At 37.0% G+C, this 16,432-nt stretch overlaps 1 protein-coding gene across 5 annotated transcripts in view; it reads right to left on the reverse strand.

The window, feature by feature from the left end:
• Positions 1-16,432, reverse strand: part of LOC148416200 (leucine-rich repeat and fibronectin type III domain-containing protein 1-like protein) — a 169,480-nt gene that overhangs the window by 123,944 nt on the left and 29,104 nt on the right. Inside the window, exon 2 of one of the 5 annotated variants that reach the window (XM_088428071.1) lies at positions 2,705-2,825. The exons of the other annotated variants lie outside the window; for them this stretch is intronic. The gene's annotated coding sequence lies outside the window, so the exon portion shown is untranslated. The remainder of the gene's footprint in view (positions 1-2,704; positions 2,826-16,432) is intronic. 5 annotated transcript variants of the gene reach the window in all.

Below are 16,432 nucleotides of genomic sequence, written 5' to 3' on the forward strand. Positions count from 1 at the left end.
TAACAGACAATCAGCAGTAAAAGTTCCAGGAAAGGAGGAGAATGAGGAGAGGACAAAATTTTGCCGAATGCAGATGGTCGAGTAAACTATGATAGTGTGGAACTGCTGTAGTCGAAAAAACATATTTGACTGGGCAATGTTGTTTAAACCTAATACGTACTGTAATCATTCAAATGAGGCGGTAAAGTCATTTGAATGTGTCGCAAAGGCATTATCTGAATGCATTTGTATGTTGTTGTTATTTGTAAAACATAGGCTAAATGCCCAAAAGAGAGCATTTTTTAACCAATGCCCCCCCCCCCCCCCTTTTTTTTTTCTGGATGCCACAGTTAAGGGATAAGGTGATACACTTAACGACTTTAAACCATTGATGTCTGGGGATTTTTCACTAGCCTGGCCTTATCACCTAACTTGAGCTAACTTTGAAAGGGTCATAACATTGCCAAATATAAATATATTTCTACTTTCAAAAACGCCTCAAAATGTTCAGTGGGATCAGCCCTTTCCATAAAAATCTAATATTTTTTGGGCACGGAACTTATGACTCCTTTAAGTACAAAAAGGGTTAAAATGTGATATTAGCAAAAGTAACAATGCTGTATATTTATATATTTATGAAATTGAAATAGGAATATTTTACATCATAATTAGAGTATTATGACTTTTCAAGACTTTTGCATTATGGGAGTCCATGCTAAGCCATTGAAAGTCATTGAAAGTCATTGAAAGGCTTGCAAATGTCATAAATTGGTCACTAGCCACTCGGTTCTTGGGTGTCAACACAAAAAAAATTACTGCGCCCTTTTAGCAAATTGACTGTGAAATGATTAATGCAAAAATCATGGGAAATGCATGATAAAACATGGGGTTTTCAATGTCTAAAATTGACTATATTTCAAATTTTGAATGGCAGTAAATGAGCCCAACATGGGCTAAATTTGACACCTATAAGGTGTACCTCTCAATCTCTTGTTTGCAAGCATTTAAAAGTAACAGCAGTTTGGCATATTAAAAGTCATCAGGTTTTGACAATCCATGCAATATTTTAGCCTTTTGATTTTTTTTTTTTTTTTTTGTATGCTTTCCCTTTGATATTACACGTCAAAAAGCCTGACCTGGGTCAAAATTTCCCCAAGGTGTTAAGGCCACTCACTTTACCAGACTTGTAATCCCTGTCTTCTTCAACTCAGAACTACTTGCAATATTACTATGAGCGTATTCATGTTGTATAAACACAAGCGACAGCTTTGTGTGCTCACGTTCCCTCCAGACTCGTCTGTAGTGTTAATGCATGAATTTACAGCATTCGTGCTTTCGGTCTTGTAAAGAAAGCACATTGAGTTACCTTGTACATTAAATGCACAATATAAATACAGCTGCCTTGCCTTGAGGCTAACACCCCACGAGTAGACATTGGGGAGTTGTTAGTTTGCAGGCTAGCTGCTAATTTGGAAAGAGGTTTGAAATAGGGTTGGTCATATCGCAAAAGAGATGTAAATCTCAATGGCTTTCTTAAGAAGTGATGGAATTGATGTGTATGTATGCCTCTGCGTGCATGTGTGTGTAAGCCACATGGTAAACTGGTGCAGAAATTGACAACGAAACATTGTAAAGTAAAAGTCTGGTGTTAAAAACTTTAGCGTGTTATTGGCTGCTGCCATGGGAAGCCAGTAGGGCAGAAAGAGCAGAGCAGACCCATATGGGATTCACAGGATTCGCCATCCTAAGACAAAAGGTAACAGAGAAGACATCCTTTCACAACCGTGTTGGTGAGATGCATACATGTGACCGGTTCTGAAAAAGTGTCCTTGTGTCGTAAAATGACAATTGAGTTATCAATATCTTCTAACTCTACTCAAAATTTGTTTGAATATGATTCATGTATAGTACATGGCGTTACAGCAAATCGAATGTTGCTATGTGGAAATCTCTTGTTTTGAGAAAAACACACGTAAAGATTTGGTACATACCTGTACATCTTTCAAAGTTCCACAGCAGTCGCTACCTCATGAAAAAGTTATTGACCCCAAACTGTAAATTGAAAAATCACTGGAAATTGAATTCCAACCGAAGATAAGGACAACATCTGAGATTTTGAGCTTTTGAATCCAGGGTGTCAATATGACCCACTTTAGGCCTTTGATCGTGATGCATCAAAGATAAAGCATTAAAAAGAAAGACTAGGCTAAAAATTATATTTCATTTTATCAATTGATATATAATTTGGGTCAGGTAGAAGTCAACAGGTAGAGAGGTCAAACAGGTAGAAGTTGAAAAGGGCACCATGTGTTCATTCCTAAATACTTGCAAATAGGAATTTTTATTGCAAATGTTCACACTGGGGACCTGTAGACCCATGGACACGCACAAGTTAAAAGCTGAGGAAGTTTGACCTTTTAAAAGATGAAAATGGGCAAAAATGGTGATTTTAGTCTTAATTCTACAACAGCTTTGAAGATTTTATTAAGCTTACTATTTCCAGAGGCATCGCCTGCCCACGTTTGCTTGTTTTATTTCTGCAACATGTGTGACTGTGTGTGTGATGTGTATGTTTAATGAGCTCTTACCCCAATGCGAAATTTGATTCAAGAATTTCGTGTCGCAAGATTATTTGTCATTTGTGGGGGCCTGTGACAAGACAGTTTATTGATCAAAGATATAATATCTCAAATCTATTAGACAACAAAAAGAAAAAAATATATACCTTGTCATCAGTTGAGGCTACCTCAAACGATTGCGCTTTGACAGAAGTAGAAAAGGGGGAGAGACTTCCTGTCATTGCATCCTTGTCATCAAACTGTTGCTCTTTGGTTGGCGATAGAGGTCTCAAAAAAGCAGAGAAAACAAGGATTTATAGACTGCTTTTCCCCCAGAGCTATTAACGCTCTGAGCAATTACAAAACAGGAATTAACTGAAAATAAACACAATTGCACTCCTGTAACACTCTGATTTCTATACTGCGATCTCTTCTTTATTTATATACTGTATTATTTCTATATATTCATCATACTTTATTATTAATATGCACTAATTGGAGCAGCTCTCTAAATTTCATTGTATACCCGTGCACAATCACAATAAAGACATTCTATTCTATTCTATTCTATTCTATTCTATTCTATTCTCATGCACAATGACAATAAAGGCATTCTATTCTATTCTATTCTATTCTATTCTATTATGTTTGTGTTCTGGTTTTATTTTGTTTTGTGCTTCATAAAATAAGATAAATAGTTAAATAACTAATAAAATAATATAATTATTGTGCATTTTATGTCTTTTATGTTTTCAGGTGTTGGCCTGATACCGATAGCTGGTATCAGTACATGTCAATCCTTAGTAGTAAACTTTAAAGTATGAAAAAGTTCAATAGTGCAAAAAAAAAAAAAAAAATCTATCACAAATGTCACTTTTTTTAAAATAAAATTGTAGGTCTAATCTGTAATAATCTTAAATAGGTCATACAAGAACATAGTGTAGTGATAGAAGGCCTGCTAATTATGGTCTCTCTGAGACACCGTAGCATATGTGCTTCCAAATTTTTGCAGTCTTTTAGTTCCTTATGAGATGACACTAAATTCTACACACTGTCACTTTAAAAATATATTCAATTGTTTCTGTTTCCATTGAACTTTATAATACATACTTCAGAACCTGTGAGCCCCCAGCACTTTAAATTAATTAAAATGTTGAAATATAAAAAATATATAGAATATATAACTTTCAATATATAATATTGTTAAATAGTTCAAAGCCTTACTATAAAAGTGTAATATTTTTAAGAACTAAAAAAAACCCACCTTTCATAACATGCAACAAATCAAAAAGCTGCTTTCAGCACATGAGTATCTGCCTCGAATATTGTTCATCAACCTTCTTGACGACTAATAATCGGTTACATGTCAGCGCTGAAAAAAGCCAATGTTCCATCACCAGCAATACTTCACGAGGTATTGTGTAATGATAATCAAGGGATCTTTGTGAATATGACGAACTCCAAGCAAAAGCTGAGAGCCCATTTTACCATCCACCTTTATCTTGTTCCCTGTCACTCTTTCTCAGAAACATGAAGTACATCCAGTGAACAAAGTCGGCTCAGGAAGCTGTCTAATGCTCAAAGAATTTACAAATGGGTTAAATCTTTGAACTGTGCACTGGAGCTTTCCACAACCTACTGAATGTTATTTATTTATTTTTTTCCTCCTAAAACTCCAGGGAGATTATTCTGACACTTTGCCTTCTCACATTTCTTTTTAGGTGAGGTGTAAGGTCAGACGGTTTGGTGTAAAAGCTTGTGTGTCTGTCACCTCTCATACACACTCGCTCAATCTCATTTGGAGCAGCTATCTATTCTTAGGCGTGCCTCGCCACATAAATAAAACACTAGGATAGAAGAAACTGAAAGGTCACAAATTCAATATTCTTCTCAAGTTTACATAGGGTGGGGTGGCAGGTAAATGTTAAACTAGTGCTGTTATAGTTGTAAATGTTATCCTCATTTTACTACGGTGTGCTTGAATCTCCTACCCTCAGTCAGTTTGTGCCTGTGCTTAAACGTATAAGTCAAAGACACTTGACCAACAACAATGGAAGATATTATGAGTTTTTCTAAAGCGTTATTTTAACTGTATGCTTTAAACCAAACTCACGAAAACAAACAAACAACATTGCACAGAACACTGATTTTTAGACAGGCTCAGTTCTGGCTTCCTCACCTGAGTTTACATCTCGACATAGTCTCTTGGCCCTGTTGAGAAGTCAAATTTGAATGGAGCTGACTACAACTGGGATGTAAAACTGTAAATCTTAGCTCCAACAAAATCATTAGCAGGTCTAGACAGAATAAACTAACTAGTCTCTGTGACTGCTTAAACAATGCATGTGTTTTTTTTTTTTTTTTTGGTGATACTAAGTATGTATTTTCCGCACTATAAGGCACACCGGATCATAAGGCGCACCTTCATTTAATGGCCCTCTTTTTTTAAATTTGTATATAAGACGTATAGAATCAAAGCTACATGTAATCAAAGCTACAGTGGTCGCTTATGCTGCATTTGCATTCTATTATGTCCACTAGATGGAGCTGATGGCACTCAAGGGAATTTTCAACTCATTGATCAGATAAGTCACTCGAAATTTATTCATAGGATATAAGCACTCCCACAGCTCTGTTCTTTCCAAAAATGAATAAACATTTTTTTATTTTTTTCCACATGTAATGTCAGTGAGGTGCTGTTTTCATGACTTAAATTTAAGGCTTTGAATTGTGCATGGATCAAAGCTACAGTGGTGGCTGGGGCTGCATTTGCATTCATGTATCCAACTAGATAAAGCCGCGCTCAAGGAAATGTCATCTCAATCATCAAAGACGTCAGCAGCTTATGTAGTCAGCACATGACATGATCAATATATAAGGTGCACTATATTATAAGGCGCACCCACAGTGTTTATTTTTTTTCAAGGCTTTTAGGTGCGCCTTATAGTGCAGAAAATACAGTAAGTAACATTACTACAGCAACAAATGTTGTTTTTCGGAAAGTCGCAAAAACGTGACATTCCTAAAAAGCATGTAACATTTTTGGGCTTAATTGATCTTATAGACGCCATCAAGCCTAACAAACAGATCTCGAGATTACATAAATGTACATCAAACTATAAAGGGTACTGATAATAAGGAAGAAAATAGCCATGTGTTTAGGTATCTTATATTCAAACGAATGATGTAAAGGTTTAGTATAAACAAAGTATGCGTTGTGGAAGAAGAAAGAGAACCGAGGATGGAATAAGTGACCAGGATGACGTGTATCATATGAAAAAGCAAATTGAGCCATGCAAAGTCATCATCACTTGGGGTACATTTCAAAGCTGCATAGCTGTAAATAAATCAATGTTTTGTCTGTCTTCTCCTTTAGTTCATCAGAAGAAGCTGTTTTTGAAGAACAAAAATGCTGAATAATAGAAAAATGTATTTCTTATGACACTTATTTGGTAATATTAGTGTATGATCTCACAGTAGACAGTTCACTTTCCATAATAAATGTTTATTAAAATGTTTTAAATTGCTGATAGTGTGACTAGTTACTATACATCGGCTATGTTCATGTATTTTTCCTTTTTGTCATGTACATGTGAAAGTCACCTTTCTTCCTGGTGTCGTACCTTTGTCATATAGGCTTCTGTATTAACGGTTGTGGTTTATCCTTGACGTACCCATTGCTATGCAGTTTCTACGGTGCTTTAGTTTGCTTTATTCTGTCATGTAGGCCTGATGTTTTACAGTATTTAAGCTCTAGGTTCTCAGTGACACATCATAATGTCAAGCTGTCTTTCTAGTTTCTTTCCAGGTATAGTTTTCCTGGTATAATTCTACAGGTCTGGTAGTTTTCCAAGTTTAAGATTTTGTATGCAAAAACCTTTTTTAGCTACTGTGCATCCTCTCTGCTACTGGGTACAAATTATGTTCCTCACATGATTAGTAACTCTCTGGTCTGAAAATGGTTGTCAGTAAATGAGATAGGTACAACTTGAATAAACTTGCCTGATGAACTGGTAAGTCAGAAACAAAGTCCAATGTTGAGTTACCCCGAGAGCAAGGTCCAAGAAAACATCATGTTCCTCTTGTCATCAAGGGTACCACCTGGGAACGACCTATTTTTGGTCTCCACCACAAGTGGTGAATATTTCCTGTCTACTAGTTCAGTGTAATTTCAGCCTGTTTGTTCTTTGAGGATCGCTTCTCAGGACAGCGAAGCACCACAGAGACACCGAGAAATGGAGCAGAACCAGCCAAATTAGATCTTCTGCAGGCTGTGTCAAAACTTGCCATCATTTCCTAGCAAACATAGAGGAAAGAACAAAAGCAAGACAAAAAAAAGAGATTTCCATATCAAGGGAGTTTGCAATATTCATGTTTTATGTACATTCTAAAAATACACATCTTTATGTTATGTTACAGGAGAGGATCATAATATAAGTTGCGCTGCCAGCATTTTCCTGTCTTCCTTTCGTTTTTTTTTCTTCAAGCTGTCTTGTATGCCTGCAGCCACATCCACCTGCCCACAACCTTTTTTGTGTCTCATGTGCTTTCTTTAAAACAGTCGGCGGTGTGAAACATAGCCAGTGAAAGCAACCGATAACGCTGACATTTTTCGCCCTGTCTTACAGTCGCCACTTTAATGCATGCTTGTCACGCAGATAAGTCAAATCGCACATAATGACAAAAGAGTTGAGAAATGCGTCTGCTAAATGGTGCTCTTTTTTTTTTTAATTCAGAGAAACAGCTCGATTGTCTACATTTTGAGTGATTTAAAAAAAGAACTTAAATGAACAGAGCACTTAGTTGGCTAAGCAGATGCATTCATGAATGGATGATTAAACAGATGGGTCAATGGCAAGCCAAAGGTTTTGCCCAGTCTATCCAGCAGTGGGCAGAAATATTGATTAAGCAATGCATGTCAATACTTTTTTCCCCCTAATTTAATGTTGAGTCACCTCCTGACCAGTGGGAGGAGTGCTGTGTGTGTTTTATACTGCATTGATTAATACTGCAATCGAACATAACACAAAAATATGATGACCAAAGCAAGCAGCAGTATTACAGAACCAACATCTAGAGTCACCTGTGAATCCAGAACAGAAACAAAAATAAATAAATACAAAAGGCCTTTTGTAAGCTGTGCATGGCAGAATTTTTATTACAAGGTTCATTAAGTATTTTGCAGTTTTTAAAATGCGGGAAATGGGAAATCTTTTTTTGTTTTCATACTTCAACCCGCATAGTCTTAAATTGTCATGATTGTGAACACAAATGAATCCCAATAATGGTAGTCGTCCATCCATCTATTTTCTCTAGCCGCTTATCCTCCCAAGGGTTGCAGGCTTGCTGGTGCCTATCCCAGTTGTCTTTGGGCAGTGAGCGGGGGGCACCCTGTACTGGTTTGGTTGCCGGCTGATTGCAGGGCACACCGACAAACAATCATTCATGCACCCACTCACATCTAAAGACAATTTAGTATGTACAATACACCTGCCATGCATGTTTTCGGAGTGCTCGGAGAGAACCCACGCAGGCCCGAGGAAAACATGCAAACTCCACACGGGAAGGCTTAAGGGAGATGAATTTCAACTCGGGTTCCTGAACGGTGAGGCAGACGTGCTAACCACCGCTCCTCCGAGCCGCCCTAATGGTATTTGTAATCAACAATAATAAATTTGGCACAAATGAGAGGAGCATGTAACGTTTCCCATGGCGCCTCAGATCTCACAATATTTGAGTGTGCCACGGTCACTTGAATGTCTGGTCAAGACTGTAGCTGTGATAATCCCAAAGAAGAATTCAAACTTCTTCTCCCCCTCATCATTCCACCTGCCATGTTTTTTTTTTTTATTATTCATTTGTGTCTATGCGAGTGCATGTGTTTGTGAATGGACTAATCCCATGTTCATTATCTTCACTGACACAGTGACCTGAAAACCCTTGTGTAGCACGTACTAATCCAGATGAGACCATGGAGCGATTAAATTCGAGATCATGTCACTTGTGAATATGAAATATGCTATAGAAAGGTATTTTTAATTAGTTCTTTTCTTGTTATTGTTTTTACCTGCCAGTAAGCCCGGTGAGCGTATGTGCACGCACACACATGCATTTGCGTATAAGTGTGTATGCCTATTAGCAGAATATTTTACAACCGTTTTTAACTTGGAAGAGTAAACAGCCATTCGATGTTCCTGTGATACATCTATGAAGCAGCTGTGGTGACTTTTATGTGCCACCACAATAACAGTGGAGGCTGTTTACCCCAAACCTCTCTGTGGCACCATTCAGACTGCTTAAATTAACACTGGAGCACCTTTACAGAGGACACAATATTAGACTGGTCTGAGCAGCCAAGATGACATAGCTCACAGATGTCACACTTACACACACGCTGAGGTAAGTAGCTTTCACAGAGCCGATGACACAAAATATTATTTGTAGCCTTGAAAAGAGGTAAAAGGGTCATCAGACCATTATTTAGGATGAAGAAGCAGGAATCGTACAGCATCCCAAAACCGGGTTGTTGTGGCTTTGAAATCAGCCTATAATATCCGGTAACTACTGTAGGTCCTACAATTTAATTGTAATGGTATGTTCACATTACAGTATGGTACAGTGGTATTTTGGCACTGTAAAAAATAACAATAACACTACAGTAACTCGTGATAGTAAAATATCATTGTGGCGAATTAAGTGTGAAAAGTGTTAAATGTCAATCCACACAAATCCCCCAAACTTCCCCAATTACACGTCTTCAATTTAACAATTTTTTATGCTATCAAGGATGTAAAATGAAAGAATTCAAAGTTTGTGCCTCCTACTTCAGGGGATTTTTGAGTTACGATTCATCAAATCTGGTTGCCAGGCTCACTTTAGGAATTCTGGAACTGCACGGTAAATGTGTGACTTCTGTTTATTTGGAATCTGTTTATTTGTTTTAAGGTAGGTACAGACCTATAATTTGCATTTTGAATTCGGACTCTATTAATCAGAATCTGCACTCAGGACTATCATAGATGTAGAATTTTGGGATATATTAACCTGTTAAAAGTAGGTTTGTGTATGACATAAAAGTTTTTTTTTTTATTGACATGTTGAGATTCTAAACACAGAGTGAAAAAATGTATCCTTCAAGAATCCACTTTTGAAGGATTAATGTTTAATTCCTGGTATTTTCTGTATTCTGTCTTGTGTAGATGCACCAACAGTTTTGCATCAATGTAAAAATGAAAGCAAAACGAAAAAAATAAAAACTAATGGTTTGTAAATTCAGATTATTGTGTGTTCATATCCATAAGTTATATATTTTTGTGAGTTAAGTGTGTGTTGAGATTTCCAACATTGTGAGCAGTCAGTGAATGCCATTCCAATATGACGTTGAATGCGCTCGAAGCAGTTGTCTTTCTTTTTCCTCACGACGCAGCTGAGTTCATTTTGCCATAAATACTCAAAGTTGCGTACCATCTGTGTCCCACCAAGTTTATGAGTGTGTGTAGATGCCATAAGACCACAATTAATAATCAAGTCAAATGAAATACCTTACCGCGTTCACTAACCGGAGGACTCAGCTCCATACCTTGCCACTCTTTTTTGAATCTGCTGGACACATCATAACCTTTACATGATCCGCTCCGTTTTAGTAATATACTTGTGTGTGAACAAGGCTGGACTCGGACGGTCGTTCAGTCTGCTCTCTTCTTTTATTGGAAATGATGATGTAACAACCTCACCTAACATGAGCAGCAGTTAGTTGCAACAGGCACTGGCCGCAAACTGCCAACTGATGTCAACCCATTACGGTAATTATTGTAAGTAAGAATACGACCAATATAAAAATACACATCCGTGCATCTAGACTCACCTTGTGTGGCTAATGGATCAATCTTCCAAAAATGGTGTCGAAAAAAAAAAAATCGAACCTTTGTTAACATTTATAGGACATTTGGGGGGGGGGGGGGGGGTGAGTCTTACATTTGGGAAATTACTGTAATATCTTGCAAAATAGAGCACTTAAAACAGTTTTGAGTGTATTCTAATAAACAGGGTGAGTGTATATAAATAGAGCAATTTACAGGTCTGTACCTGCCTAAAAAAAAGACCTCAGAATATCGTCCAAAATTGTTTGTATCCCTGGATCCCATAAGTGGGTGTGAAAGTGAAACTTCAAAGGGTCAGATGTTTTCAAAATTGGGATACTTACTGCACTACATTGAGCTTTTTTTTTTTCTTTTTTTTTAAATCGTTTTAAATGTTTACAAAGTGTATGTATTCTTACTTGGATTGGTAATTTGGCGAGTAGTCCAGGTTCGTGGGTGGTCATCGAACACACTTCCAGTTTGATAAAAGCAGTTTGAGACAGAGGGTTCTCTTTTGGTGCTCAGATAAAGGTTTGGTACAGTGTGCTGTCTAAACGTGCGCCTGCACGTTTCTCTCATTTCATAATTTGCTGTATTTTGCATGGTAGAATTGGGCATTACGGGGCCCTTAAAAGTGAGCACGCTTTGAAGACCGCCTTGCAAACACAACCGTGCGACCTCCCCACCCACCAACATAGTTGTGTCATGTGACATTATTTACCTGGTTTACACAGATTGTTTTTGTTTATATTTATACATTATTGTATGATAAACATAATTCATGAGGATTGTCAAATGTAGACCGCTTCCAACCTTCTTTGTAATGGATGTATTTTATGGAAAGTTATGTCTATACATGCCTTTAAAATAAGATGCTTTATCTACAGAATTATCGCGTGCCATTTTTCTGTTTATAATTTTCATCTTGCTTATGTCAACTTATTGTGTGTCTGACCATCCTGCCCAATTCTACCTGGGATTGGCTTGCAATGGAATGCCACGCTAACTGAGGAAATCATCACCACTCATGCAGTTGTTTCTTGCCGCGTCACAAAAAAGAATAGAAAAAAAAAAACACTGCCGCATGGTTTAGACCTTTTTCTGGTCTGATGAAAACTACTTGAATTATCTAATAATTAAAGCACCACTGGATGCAAACAATGTTATCATGATTGAAAAAGTAATTTAATTCCCATTACTGGAATAGTAAATGAAAAACAGCATTTAATCATAATTCCTTTACTCCCATCACTGCCAATAAACAAACATTATGAAAAAAAAAAGGGTGTGTTGAGGAATTTATACAATCACAGTCAGACAGGCCTTTTGCTTTTTGCAATCTGCCTTATTTCGGCAGGTTCAAATGATTTGCCATTTTGTGGTAGCTTTTAGGGTTAAAATAATAATATGATGGAAAAAGGACAAATTAAGGCGACATGCTTTTCATATATATAGTTTGAGCCCGAACTAAACTGACCAGAGCACAAAATTGAGCTATCAAATTCATGTCCTCATTCACTGCAGGGTAGCACTGAGGAAAATAGTGCATGATTTCTGTTGGCTGGAGATCACGCCATGCAGCCACTGTAAAATCTACTACTAACCTAATACCACTGAAAATATCGAATCCAACTGAAAATGGGCATTAAATGAATTCAAACCAGGGCAATGAATAAAGCTGATGAAGACAAATTGGTAGTGTGGAACACAAATGACGAGAGTATAAAAAAAAAAAAAAAAGATTGGGAGAATAGAGCTAAGTTGTTTATGAGCTGCCCAAGGAGAGGTCAGCTGTTGCCAGCAGACACACGTTAATCTGTCATTACTCTCATCAGGCCTTTGGCGCTGCCACACTCACTAGCGAGTATGCGTGTGGTTGCAAAAGCAGAAAGTCCAATTGGAATTCTGTTCGAGGGCTGCGTGAAAGCTGAGTCACCATGACGACCTGGAACCAAGGCGCACAGCAAAATGGGGAGGATATGTAGTAGAAAGGGACACCATAAAATGGAACTGTAGTTCGGCCACTATTCCACCATTTTTTTTTACTGTATAGAGGTGTTTTCTTTCTTTCTTTCTCACTTTCTTTCGATAGTGCTCTATCCTGTAGCTTTCAGAGATTGAGCTGCAAAGTTGAGCAAAATAGTAGGACATTTTAAGCTTTGAGCGACCAAATATTTCAGTTTTTTTATGGCATTTGCTGAAGAAACTATAGACTACAGTATCCAGAATATAATATGACCCACATTTATATATTTTACAAGGAAAATATTCAAGCTTGGCTCACGGCTCACAACCCTTTGTCAAACAAATGGTTCTCAATTGCATGCCAATTCAGTGACTGGTGTAACGACAGTAATTACTGCCATGTGCTTGAATGCCTCTGCCACTCCATTTTGGTGTTACCAGATTAAATGTACCAGAAACTTTCAGGAAATTCTTGGCCACCGTTTCAGAGCAATCATTCATTTATAAGAGTCATTTCAAAAGAATCATAATTTTGAGAATGGAAGTGAGCTAACACGATTGGGCAAGATAGCAATCTGGAAAAGTATTGCCTCTGGTAACATTGGTAGCTGGTGCACAATAAGAAAAATGGGAAAAAATCAATCTTTGCAAGTGTCTGTAAGAGTCTGTAATAGTGTCTTTCATATCAAGCTTTACAGTTAGAGAAAAAAATAAAAACTCAACCAACTCGACCCTAGTGAAGATTAGTCGTGTAGAAAGCAAATGGATGTTTGATAAGATTATGACCACATAGTACAAACACATATAAGCTAAATGTCATTTATTGGGTGAGCTGCTCTTCTTGCAAGCGATGAGCTGAGTGCTTCAAGAACTGCTTGCTATAACATGAACGTTTTTCTTGTATTTCTCTTTTCCCGTTTTTTATTTTTTTTTGACATATTTCTGGTAGTCAATGAGACAGATGCTCTCATACCAGCAGACTGTGACAAGTCACTCACAGGGTATAATTGATTTTATTTAAGGTGTAAAAATGGTATGACACTACCCCACCACTGATAGTACTGCTGTCCAGTCATTCAAGCGAAAGTGTGTACAGTACATCATTTCTTGAGTCCAGATCCGTGCATGAATCTACACACATTGTGAATTAAGAGAACAGAACGGGCTGTTCCAGTGGAATTACAAGAGTTGCTGGAGGTCAAGTGCTAAATTACATGCTGTGTAATGAATACACAGAAAGGTTGTTTTGGTGTATGCGCTTGTCAAAGAACAGTTCTTCTGCCACATGGACACAATAAGAAAAAGAGTCTGTCAGTATTTCTAAATTAAAAGGAAAACCAGATGCTTTCATGTCGAGTGATCTAACATTTGACTCGTAAATCATTCATTTCATTTTGATTTGATTCAATTTTTAGACAGTTTTTTGGAGCAATATTTCATCATTTATGGCACTTTCTGGGGCTCCTTTCTGTCTAATCGTGATTTTAGAGCTGCTTGTGTGTCTTAATATGGCGTAATTGGTGAAAATGCAGTCAGATATGTGAAAATGAGGACAACGATAAGCAGACTTAAATCATCTTAACTGTCATGTGTTAAATATGTTTAAGAATCATGGAACGTTTACAAAACAAGAATAACTGCCTGGCTTGGGAGTCGCTCATGAAAGTGGAACATTGAAAGTAACAACAAATGGCAATTTATTGGAATTGTTTCTGAGGATGACCAGTCAAATGAATAATAATGCACACAATGACAATGGGTATTACTGCTACTTTCTAAAGTTGTTTTAGAAGGTAGCAGTAATACCCATTGTAACAAACAAACAACAACAAAGCAAACAAACGACGTCCACACTCATGCTAAAGTAAAAAAGAAACACACCATCTGGTGTGGCACATAAACTTTTCATCAACTGCAAGATGTGTTAAAAAGCAAGACAGTGATACACACTACAGTGCATACAGAAACCTAGTTTGGTGGAATTTATCTGATCAACTATGAATCAGTCAATCGATCAATTGAACGTTTTGAGTGTGAGTATGCTATTTACTGTACATGTTCTTATTTTAGCAGATAGAATGAAGACAGAGGGGAGATGAAGGTTAAGTGTTTTTCCCACGTAGATACGATCAAAATATTTCACCATTTTTTTAAATGATTCAGTTCTCATCAATGTACAACATTACAAATCATTACAAATCGAGGAGAATCTTACCATCTTTCTGTTCTAAACTGGTGTTTCAGTGCTCATGCAGTATTGAGCAATGCATTGCTAGCTTAGTTGATTTCTTGTTAACTGCGTAAACTGCGTTAACGGTATCACATTATGTCATATGGTGCGCTCTTTAGTGTACAGTAGAGTGAACAACATCGTCCAGAAGATCACTGGTTGCTCTCTAAACAGCCTGGAGGACTTTGCCAGCTCTCGCTACCCCAGCAGAGCTCCCCACATAATTAAGGGCTCCTCTCAATTCTCCGATTCGAGCTGTTACCTTCAGGCCAATGTCACAGGTCGCACAGAGAATAGACAAACCAGGTGAGAGGAAGTATTTTATATATATATATATATATATATATATATATGTGTGTGTGTGTGTGTGTGTGTGTGTGTGTGTGTATATACACACATATATACACACACACACATATATATATATATATATATATATATATATATATATATATATATATATATATATATATATATATATATATATATATATATATATATATATATATATCACAGTAGTAGTCATCTTCAGGTTCCACTCTAGGTCAATGTCAGAGGGCAGTTACTCTGAGGAAAACCTTGGTCCTCCATGTCCTCACATTAAAAATTTTTGCCAAAATCTCATCTCGTTCTGATGGATGCAATCTTGTGAGATAGACAAACTGTTGATGCATTTACGTGTGGAACAGATAGACAAGAAAGAAAGAACTCAATCAATCAATCAATTGTGGTGTTACAGTACAAGAGCTTTGTGCAATAATTTAACTATTAATCATTAATTTAAGTAATTATTTAGTTTAATTATTAATTAAACTAACACAACAGAATTTCAATAAGTGGATTTCAGTCCCGTTTTTGAGACAGCTTTTGTTTGATTTTGACAAGTTGTCACTGAATAAACCCCCTAAGGTTTCAACACGTACCAGATGGTGTGGGTGATTTTATCAGTTTTGTATTTGATAAGAATGTAAAACCTTGACAACCCTGACAATTTCAAAATGATTACTGAAGCATTAACTATGAGTCAGTGACCCTTGTTTTTCAAAGAGAAGTCTTCTCAAAAGCGTTTGATCAACGTTGCATCAGTCCCCTATTACATTTTTCGATCGACAAAGATTCATTATTAATGTCAATGGGACTTTCAGCAATGGGCTTTCACTCAAGGGATGGTTTGGTATCTCTTATTCATGTGAGATACTAAAACTAAAAGTAGCCTATATTGCAAACATTGGTAAACATCTAAACATTTAACAGTTGCTTTGTAAAGTGCACTTTGCTTGAACAACTCATCTGAAGTGGACACATACCAGAGGAGGCTGGTCATTGGAGTAAAGAGACCTTTCCTGTTAAATGAGTCTAGAGTATGTACATGTACATGTTTAAGGTGGAAGTGACAACGTTCCTTGGCAAACAGGTTTTCTGACTGAAAAAAGACTGAACATGTAAATGTCAAATCTATTTGGTGTCATGTTCTTCTTCCGTGTTGTCCAGCTGTTTCGCGTTCTCCTTAGTTAGTGTGACTGCATTTAAGTTCAAGTTTTCAGGTCATTGCTTTTTCCTCTGTGTTATCAATTCACCTTGCTCTTCTAGCTCCGCATATGAGCCCAGTCTTCCGGTTGCTGTCACTGCACTGTTCCTCATGAGTTTATTTTAGTTTCTAGTTGTGTTGCTAAGTTGTCCGATTTTTGGTAATTGTTGTTCCTGCCTTGTTTAATTAATAAACCTTCATTTTTTTTTAGCTATTTCCTCTTCTTTACTGCATTTTTGGGTCCTCCTCCTTCTTCAGCTCTACTCGTCGTAAAAATTGTAACATTAGGTAGATAGTATTACTAATTCCCCCT

Source organism: Hippichthys cyanospilos, chromosome 11 (genome assembly GCF_059441005.1).
Source record: "Hippichthys cyanospilos isolate Australia breed blue-spotted pipefish chromosome 11, RoL_Hcya_1.0, whole genome shotgun sequence".
Lineage (NCBI taxonomy): Eukaryota > Metazoa > Chordata > Actinopteri > Syngnathiformes > Syngnathidae > Hippichthys > Hippichthys cyanospilos.